This window comes from Cajanus cajan, chromosome 9 (assembly GCF_000230855.2).
Source record: "Cajanus cajan strain Asha chromosome 9, NIPB_CcT2T_4, whole genome shotgun sequence".
In the NCBI taxonomy this organism is placed as follows: domain Eukaryota; kingdom Viridiplantae; phylum Streptophyta; class Magnoliopsida; order Fabales; family Fabaceae; genus Cajanus; species Cajanus cajan.
This window is the reverse complement of record NC_138525.1, coordinates 51,897,952-51,908,782: the sequence shown is the minus strand read 5'-3', so window position 1 is coordinate 51,908,782 and position 10,831 is coordinate 51,897,952. Positions and strand designations below refer to the sequence as shown.

Genomic DNA, 10,831 nt, shown 5'->3' with positions numbered 1-10,831 from the left:
CAATTATTACACACTGTCAATGACACGTGTTTGACACTCTTTGCACACAATTTTTAATCATGCCCTAGGCTTAAGGGCAAGGACAATTTTGGATTTAGATTTGTTACAGTTTGAAATTGGTACCCAATAGACAATAAAAGTTTAAGTTTTATTTATTTATTTATGTAATTGGTAAAAAATATTTTTTGACTTTGTTGATGAATACTAATTTGGTTGAATTATTTAGTTAAGCATTTATAACAAATTTTTTCTTCTAAATTATATTTTTTTTCATTTACAAAATTCATATCTTAGACTTTATTTAAGAAAATTAAATACAGAATTATTCAAATCAGTGATTTGTTTTAAAGGATCCAAATTTCAATTTCAACAAATAAAATTCAAAGCACCACCGTACAACGAATTTGATTGGTGCACCCATTTTTTACCACACTAAATCTATGACTACAATTGTATCTTTATTATTCCTAGAGGTTTGATTTTATGTTCGAAAGTCTTGGTGGTGTGTCAAGATATTAAGTATATTGGAAAAGGAAAAGATGGTAAAGGTCAAGAAACGGCATTTAATTTTTCTCTACAAAAGTCAAAAGCTTTGCTTATCGTGTTCTAGATTCTAGATATAGTTAATTATCATGTCATAATTTAGCTTACATCAAAGACGCTATGGTGCTGCAAATAAGGATTTTAATTGATGATTCCAGCATATGATTTATTATACGTGTCAAAAATATTAGTAAGATACTTTTCAATATACTTTTGAGTCTATTTGTGTTATTGTTGCAAGTGCTACTTATTACTTAATAAGTCTCTCATAATTTGATGTTAGCACTATTCTTAAATACAAATAAGAATATAGTTAAAATGAAAACTACTGATTTATTAAAAAAAAAAAAGATATTGCTTATTATAATTAAACGGAGAATTTGCATAGGTTAATAAATATTAATCGGTTAGAATATCCTTTTCATTTTGTTTGTTTGGTATGCGTAGTAAATGGGGAACCCGATGATTGACTTTTTCAAAATTTGTAATCTTGTTATAGTTTGTATATCATTTTGTGCATAAAGACACTATTAGACTAATGGTAGTATTTGATTATTACTATTTTATTAGTGAAGAAATCTTCGATCTATAACAAACCACATTGCTGGATCCGTTTGCTAGTATCAATGTCGTGCTCCAACATTGGAGACATAGAAAAATAAGAAAGATAAGAGCCATGAACGAAAGAGAAACATTTTTTTTTTAATGTTGAACAGATGAAAAAAAAAAAAGAAGATATAAGCAATTGAGAACTCTAGAAGAATGATAATTATCAATGCTAGGTGGGTCCCAAAGATGAGAAGCTTAGGCTTAACATCAAAGTAAATCTATGTTCCCTTTCTTCTTGCTTTATTGAAGAAAGGAAGAGAAAAAATATGTATCGCTTGTAATAATATTCTATAAAGTTTTCATGGGTCATTTGTATAAAATGAACAAAGAAAGTGATATTGAATCATTATTTTATATGTAGTGAATATCTATTTATTTTACTAATATATTTTACAATAAAAAATAGACTCACATAGGTGAGGAATTTTTTTTGTCTCCCACCTTAGAAATTATTCTTGTACTAAACCATTCATGCTCACAATACACATGAAAATAGGACATAAATTTTATACAACTCAAAATTCAAATATTTTTTTAAAATAAGTTAAAACCACTTTATTATTAATGTCTCAATTAGGGATGATAAATAGATGAATTAGATAAATTTTGATTAAAATTATAATGGATGAAAAAAATTTATTCATTAATCTTTTTTATTATACCCATTAAATTTCAAATAAAAAAAATTCAAACCATCTACGATGCATTTAATAAAAATTATCCAATCTATATTTATTAATAATTTAATGGGATAAATATACAATCTATCTATAATTTTTTTATATATTAAAAATATTATACTTTAGTTGAGCTAAATATATTTTAATTGAGACAAACTAATTAAGATACTCTGATTGGGATTTGTTGAAAATACTCTAATCAAGAATGAAGTAAAAATGTTTTGGTCAAGACCAAACTAGTACTTTGATCAAGTGCGAATAAAAAATATTTTATTTGAAATCAAAGTAAAGACATTATGGTTAATATTGAGTTAAAAATACGTTAGTCGGCAGTGAATCTAAAATACTATATTAAGATTGACAAAGAGTAGATATTCAATCTAAATTTATCACAAGTGTAGCAAGTGTATACCAGTAAGACTAAATCTTGGATTATGTAGCAAAAGCTTTTGTTTTCTATTTGGCTAAGTTACTATACGAGTGATACAAACATTGATGAGATATTTTTTGGGTTATTTCTTAACCTTTGAACTTGTGAAGGGTATATACATGGATGCAACTTCTGTAGAATACTTATGTGAGCACCTTGATTATGCTAGTATACATCATATATGATACACAAGGATTATATATATGACTTTTCTTCATGTAACAACATTTATATTTAATTGATTATCAGTATTTACTTATATGAATTCAATTAATCATGTTATTATCATTGCATACATATTTTTTTAGTATTTTTTTTGCTATTGGATCCAATCAATTCATGATCGAATATATTGAGGACAACCTACTAGTACACAAAATGTTTATCACATAAAGTCAAAATAATATTTTCGAAGGTAAAAAAATGTCATAAACTCCTATTTTCCTTCTATTTTCGAAGGGAATTATTTCCTTCCACAAACAACATTAAAGAGACTATATGTACCTTCTATTTTCCTCTTACATAGCTTAAATGCGAGAAATTTGATTTTTTTTTGTTTGATATAATAATGACACTATTTCCTTCGTCCAACTTGGTTGCATCTTCTTTTCTCTTTTATTTCACAATTCTTTGATTATAAACATGACATTATCATTATTATTATTATTATTATTATTATTATTATTATTATTATTATTATTATTATTATTATTATTATTATTTTAACCCTTGACCAGATCTCAGTTGGGGCAAAAAAAGAGAACCACTACAAAAATACTTTGAAACTCAATCAAAGTCAAAGTTGTAACATCATAGACCGATTCAATACTACAATGTTAAATTACCATAAATATGTTCTTAATTCTCTATATAAAAAAAATGATTGGAAGGAATTTTTTGAAGAGTGAAATTGTGATTTTACCCTACAGAAAATTACGATTAAAATCCTATAAAAGCAATAAAACTTTTAACGAAAAATGCCCATGAAGTAAGGTGGGGGCAGTTTTATGGCATTAGTTATATAATCTCTTAAGCTGCCATATGCTGTATATATTCCAGACCATAGAGCAGTAATCTACTACTTTACATTTCTGAATCACCCCTGCAGCTCAGAAAAACAGTACAAGCTATATTTTTTTTACATTACCATGTTTCTTCAATTATTTTAGAGTTAATCATCTATACACTGATAGTGTAAAATTTTTTATACTGACAATCAATTATATTTTCTAATTGTGTCATAAATAAATGTATTTATAGTGACATGATACAATTAAAAGATATAATTGGTTGCCAGTGTAAAAAATATTTATACTGGCAGTGATTAACTCATTATTTTATCTCATATATTTTTCTCTCTTTTTAAATATCTTTTAAAAAAAATTAAACTCAATCTCTTTAAATAATAGAATTTCAAATTTGAATTTTGTAAATAAAAAAAACATAATTAAAAAGAGGAACCTTATTAAAAATTACAGCTCTTCATATTAATAATATAATTAAAAAAAATATGAATAAAATTGTACAAAATACAATTTATCAAACAATATAACATATTGTCAAGGGTCTTACACATCTTATGGGACCATGCTAATGATTTTTCAATCGGTCTCCCACCTATATATATTGTCAAAAATACTTTACACTACAATTTTTTTTAATTAATTAGTAGCTCACAATTCACATCACATTGGGATTGGGTTTTCATTTTTCCTCCATTCTTCTTCTTCTTCCACCCTCTCCTCTCCTTATTGTGAAGCAAAACATGTATAGAAATGGTGAGAAAGAAGAAAAAGAAGCATGTTGCTATTTCCATCCAAAGCAAGTGGTTGTTGGTGTGTGCCCCTTGTGCTTGAATGAGAGGCTCCTCGAACTGGCTGCAAAACAAGACCATCATCGCCCCTTTGCCTCCATAGCTTCTCATCACAGGCTTCAAACTTCCTCACACAGGAACCCTATTCACAAGATCTTTGCCTTTGGTTCTCTTTTCTCTCGCCACCAATTCAAATCTCACTACTATGATCAACATGATGCCTCTCCCAGCCCAGAAGGAAAGACCTTATCTTACACATTTGCTTCCTATTATATTGCTATTCTCAAATTTTATTATCCTTACTCTTTTTATTCCATCTTCCTCTATTCTCAATTCATTATAATTTTATAATATATATCTCATCAACTGATACGAATTTGTTTTAAGTTTAATCAGCAATTGTTTTGAATTTAAGTTTTTGATATAGAACTATATTAAATAGTTAGAATACGGACCTACTTGACTTGATAGATTCTCTCTCCCATGAACTATGGCATGTACCCAAAAAAGTAATATAAGAATAAAACTTTTAAAAAATAATGGGAACATTTAAAAAAGTTTTAAGTGTTGGCATTGGTGGGTGGTTTTCGCTTTTTCATTTTTCCTTGTTGATTTAATGTTCATGGTGAGGTGGGTGAAAAATTGCTATTAAATATTTGTTGGAAAAGTTAGCATAGCAGTGCATGTGCGCATATCTTCATGTGCAAGATTAGATTATGATGACGACGATGAAATTAAGGTCTTTCATTCTTTAATTCTTCTTGGCGTGGCGTGTGCGAGTCATACGCAAACGACAGGACCATTATCATTATGCGACACTGAAAATATATTTTGTGTAAGATTATAGATTTGCTGTGGAATTCAGTTACAAAACAAATTATTGGGCAAAATGTCATTAATGTTTCAGACATATATGATGCTATTTATATGTCAGTTTCTAACACAGTTTCAACAAAATTTCATCATGAACCCGATTCAAACATAAAATTCAGAAGGGGTGTGTGACTGTGTGTAAATCTATCTATTAGTGTTACATTGTCTGGTTTTAATTTGTTTCTTAATCTATTATGCACATCCAACATTAAAACATGTTTGTACTAAGCAGACCTTAGCCTTCTCGATTAACTTTATTTATTGTTTTGAAGAATTGTCGAGAATAAAAAAAAATATATATTTATTTATGTGTGGGTGTGTTTCTTGGTATCTACAAATTATAATAACATTGTGGAATTGGTTGAACTTTTCAGAGTCATTCATCTCAATCAAGTTTGAAGAAAATGGGGTGGCATCGTGGGAAAAGGGCACGGTCTCTAACAAGGGGGGTGTGAATAGTGAAGTCCTAATGACGGAGGTGAAGGATAGTAACAGGAGCGTGATAGAGCACGGCAAGTCAAATAACGCGTTTAGATGGCGAAAGCGTATGGGCCGTTTGGTCCACTTGATCCAATGGAAGAGGTCCAGTAAGGGTGGTGTGGGCCACGTTGGGAACAAGGTTGAGGGAGTGAAGGTTAGAAAGGGTTGGATGAGAACGCTGACAAAGAGGAAGACCGTGGAATAAAGGGGTGGTGAAAAGAAAAGTGACACCATGACTTGCTTCTTTTTTTTTTTTTTTTTTTTTTCTCTCTCTCCCTTTTGTGGTGGGTGTGAAGTTTTAACATCATAGTATAATACCGTTCAGAGGAAGAAGGTAGAGTCAAAATTCAAAAATAGCTTTGTTGATTGATCTCTCGAAAATGTGCTTTAGATACATGAAAGTGAAAAAAAAAAAAAAAAAAAAAAAAGGTGAGTGCTTGCATGCTTTGAAGACTTGGGAATGAGGTTCTTGTGATTCTTTTTTGGTATATGTTTTATTTTGTAGTTGTTATGGCATGGACAGTACAAGCTAGCTGTAAATGAGATAAACATTTGGGTGTTCCTTTGCATACGGCTCTGCAAAGAAACCCCATGTTAGGTACCCATAGTGGGAAACAAATAAAGCACAAGGGCCCTATAACATTGTCCCATGGGGTAAATGTCCTTCTTCCCACAATTTTCAAAATAAAATTGAAATTCATTTTAGTTCAATCGGTACATGCTTGGTTTTTTTTATATTATGGATTTAAACTTTATTTTTTTGTTACATAAAAGTTTTATATGATGATTGGACAAGTTAAAACTCTATCTAACATTAAAGTTAATCACTAACTTCTTTAAAATTTTTCGGTAAGACTACATATTATTTAACTTATTTTTAATATAAATTTGTATGAAATGATATAAAATATGAAAGAAATTATAGTCGATCTCAAATTCAAACTAATAAAAACAAATATTAACTAATTGAGTCACATTCACGTGATAATTTAAGTTTGTAGATATTTATAATTTAAATAAAATTGTTTCTTAGAGAATATGGATTGTATGAAAAAAAAAACATAATATAATTTACAAATTTATTTTAAACCCAATTATATTTATACCATCCAATTAGGTGTTTGTAATGTCATTTGATGTTTGATGTTGGCATAGTTATATAATGTCATTTTCGTAGCAAGGTAATGGCATTAAGGACCAGGGACGGAGCCAGGATTTCAATACTGGGGGGCCAAGAATTGGAATGATCAAATGAGGCGCTACATTTTTTTTAAAAAAAAAAATTCCAAAGTGATACCACATAGCAGGTCGTACCAGAAGTCCAAAAGTTGAATAAAAAAATAAATTTGGGTTATTCATTTAATTATACATATAAGTTTATATTAAAAATAGGGGGTGCCATATAGTAATATATATGTATATAAAAAAAAATTAAAATTGTTGGGGGGGCCGTGGCACCCGTAGGTCCCCCCTTGGCTCCGTCTTTAAGGTTAGGAGCATTAACATTGCAACATTAGGATGAAAGTGGAGAAGGAACCGAAAGAGAAAAGCTTCACCGACTAAACGAGATCGACTTGACACGATGAAAACTTCACCCTACTACATTGCAAAATATACGATTGATACATTCTAAACTCTAAACAAACACACTACAAGAAAAACACATATTAGGCATCGGATTTTTTTGTTCAAACTTGGTCTCATTACTTTTTATTTAAAAAATGAACAAATTAAAATAAGTAGCATTATTTAGGCGGAAAATTATATTAATTTTTTTATAGATTATATTATTTTTTTATATATTATATTTTTTTAAAAAAAATATGTTTAATATATAATTTAATTGAAAGTGTATACATAAATTGAATTAAGAAGAAAAATATTTGAACTAACTTTGTACAAGTTTTATTGAGCTGGATTTAGAAAAGTTATAAACATATATCTATTTTCCCTTAGATTTGATTTCTTTGTATCACATATCTATAATTTACAAGTGTATGATGAGTGATAGGTTTTATCCGTATTTGTGTAGACTGTAGAGTGTGGACCTTAAATGTGGTTTTAATTCCATAGGCATGTGCATTGGATTTGAAAGATAAGGAGGAAAAACTAGAAACAGCAAAGGTGAGGTGTCTCTTTCATGGCAGATGGCAGAGAGCAAAGTGGCATTCAACTGCATTGCATTGGGCTGTTTCTGTTTGCGATTCCAAGCCCATTTAGCTTTTCTCAACACAGCTTTCTAGTTTCACTCTTGGCTGGTGATAAACACATCTCCACTCTCATATAAACACACCCCTTTTTTAAAAAAAAAATATAAAATGTCTAAATTACCCTTTAAAAAAAATGAAATTCTTAAATTTACACCTCCCTTCCCCTACCCTCCTTCCCTGCACCCCACATTTCACACCCCTCTTCTTCCCAAAGCCTCTTTCCGCTCAATGTTATTAAGCAATATACTTTTACAGTCATTCTGAATAGAAAAAAAGGACTAGTCCCACCATAATCAGCATAAGAAATGTTCTTTTACAGTCATAGCATTTCGAAAAGTACTTTTACAGTCATTAACATTCCGGAAAGTACTTTTCGGAATAGAAATTATTGTTCATATAATTCCGGAAAGAACTTTCCGTAATAGTAACTTTAATATTATGGAAAATACTTTCCGGAATTATATAACAAAATATTTCCGGAAAATACTTTCCGGAATAAGAATTTAATATTATGGAAAGTATTTTCCGGAACATTTTTATATAATTCCGGAAAGAACTTTTCGTAACAGTAAGAAGAAGAAGAAGAGGAGTGTCAGAAAGAGAAAGAAGAGGGGTGCGCAATGTCGGCAAGTGATTTTGTATGAGAAAGACTCTTACTTGTTCTATGAAAAGAAAGATTAGTACAAAAATAACTTTTAAAATCGGGGTTTTAAAATCAGTCATAAGGTAACCATTTTAAAAGTGACGCGGTGGCCTGTACTGCAACAGAACGGCCCCAGAACGGCCCTTGCTGCAAGCAGAACGGCCCTTGCTGCAAGCAGAACGGCCTGTACTGCTTGCAGAACGGGCCGTACTGATTGAAGAACGTGACGTACTGCTTGCAGAACGGGGCGTACTGAAAACAGTACGGCCCGTTTTGCTGCAGAACGGCCAGCACTGAAAACAGAACGGGCCGTATTGCAAGCAGTACGGGCCGTTCTGCTTGCAGTACGGCCCGTTCTGCTTGCGGGAAAGGGGGTGCGAGGAAGGAGGGGTGTAAATTTAGGAATTTTTTTTTTTAAAGGTAATTTAGACATTTTATATATATATTTTTTTTAAAAGGGGGTGTGCTTATAGGAGAGTGGAGGTGTGTTTATCATGAGCCTTCACTCTTTTGTATGGAATCGGCCCACGTTCCCATGCTTTTATTTATTTATTGTAATCGTCATGATATTAATAAAAAATATTTATCATTAAAAATAATAATAATAATTTTAAAACGAATTGTGGACGCGCACATAATTAATGTTATCCGTTAAACATAATTTATTTTATATTTAAAGTTACAATTTAAATCTTAAATAGTTTAATTATTTAATAATGTGAAATAATAGATTTGTCTTTTTAGGGTTTATTTCATCCCGTTTGGAATATTAAAAATAAATAAATAAATAAACTTACGTATATTGATTTAACATATGAATAACATTTAACTGATTTTACCTATCTTTAATTGAGAAAAAAAATTACATATTGACTATCTAAAAATTTTACATTATTATCTAATTACAACTCATTATTTATAGTTAATTTGTTAACTTTTATTATAACTAAATTAAAAGTCATATTTGATTGGTCCAAACTTTTATATATTTTTCCTGTATCTATATGTTGTGTGAGCCAAAAGAATAAGTAAATTGAGGTGATGGTAAACACTTTTATATTTTTAATTTAAAACATATAATTTTATATATATATATATATATATATATATATATATTAAATTTAATAATATTTTATGTATATGGGTTGGATTGGATTGAGTTAAATTTGAAAATTAAGTATAAACAGGTTAAGTTAGATTTGCTCCAAATATTCAAAAAGAAAATTAACCTCAAAATTATTTAATTGATTTAGGTTAGCTCAAATTAACGAGTTGTTCGAATATATATAAACTTTCAATAATATATTCAAACAACACTAAATAAAAAATAGTATAATATTTATAATTTCACAATATATTAAAACTAAACTTTATTTATAATGTTCAAATTTATAACAAAATCAAATACTACATTTTTTTACAGTTATTTAAATTTTTATACAAAAAACTAAAATATGCAATAATTTTTTTTTCTATTTTTCATAAAATAGTTTTGAACTTTCCTATTATTCATTTTTTCACTTTTATTCCACTATAAATGTGTATTAATTGTAATGCGTAAATTAATTAAAAATTATGTAGAAAGTAATTTATAAATGACAAAAAAAATATTACATCTTATCCTTTTTATAAAAAACAAATTATAATATAAAACATTATAACTTATTTTTTATATAAAAAAAACCGTAAATAGTAATTAATATGGTCTTAAAACTATAAAAATGATATATAAATAAAATATAAACTCTCCCAAAAATCAATGATTAAAAAATGGAAAGAATATTTTTGAGTAACCATATTATTAGTATGAAATATTCATTAATTTTATTGAAGACTAATTTTTATTGAAAAAACTTATTAATCACCTTTAGTAAGATCTTTCCTTTCAACACATTTCTTTTATGCATAACACAATACTTAAATACGAGATCTTATTTAAGTGAATTGAATCTAATATTTACTATTGAGACCAATGACTTCTCATTGGGATGGGTATACGGACCGGTCCGGCCCGTTTAAGGCCCAGTCCGTAAAACCCGTGTTTTATACGGGCCGGATAAGTCCGGTTCGTAAAATAAATGGACTTATTTTTTAAGTCTGTATCTGGCCCGCCAAAATTCGCGGATAATAGACTGGTCTGCAGGCCTAAGTAATGGTTCAAAAAAATAAATTCTTAAAAAATAAAAATACATAAAATTAGAAGAAAAAATATATTTTTTATTTATAAGCTAAATTTTATCATACTAAAATTTATCAATAGTTAAAATGATTTAAAATACTAAATATTAAAATAAAAATAATTACAAATACTTAAATAATAGTACCAAACTTTCAATAATAAAAATATCAAAATGTCATAAAAGTAATTCAATTGACAAATATATACCAACTAAACATAATTTTAATGTCATCATAATTTAATAAATTAAATACACAACTTAATATTAAAATCATAATATTTTAAAATATTAATTAGTGAAGTTCGCAGACTAGCCCGCGAGCCCACGGATTAAATCCGCCAAGTCCGCGGACTTCACGGACCGGACTCAA

At 28.7% G+C, this 10,831-nt stretch overlaps 1 non-coding gene across 1 annotated transcript; it reads left to right on the top strand.

The window, feature by feature from the left end:
* Positions 1-3,909: 3,909 nt before the first annotated feature.
* LOC109816063 (uncharacterized) lies at positions 3,910-7,648 on the top strand. The gene is made up of 4 exons (XR_014429859.1): positions 3,910-4,311; positions 5,321-5,652; positions 5,934-5,950; positions 7,502-7,648. It is a non-coding gene; the product is annotated as an uncharacterized LOC109816063 (transcript).
* Positions 7,649-10,831: the final 3,183 nt, after the last annotated feature.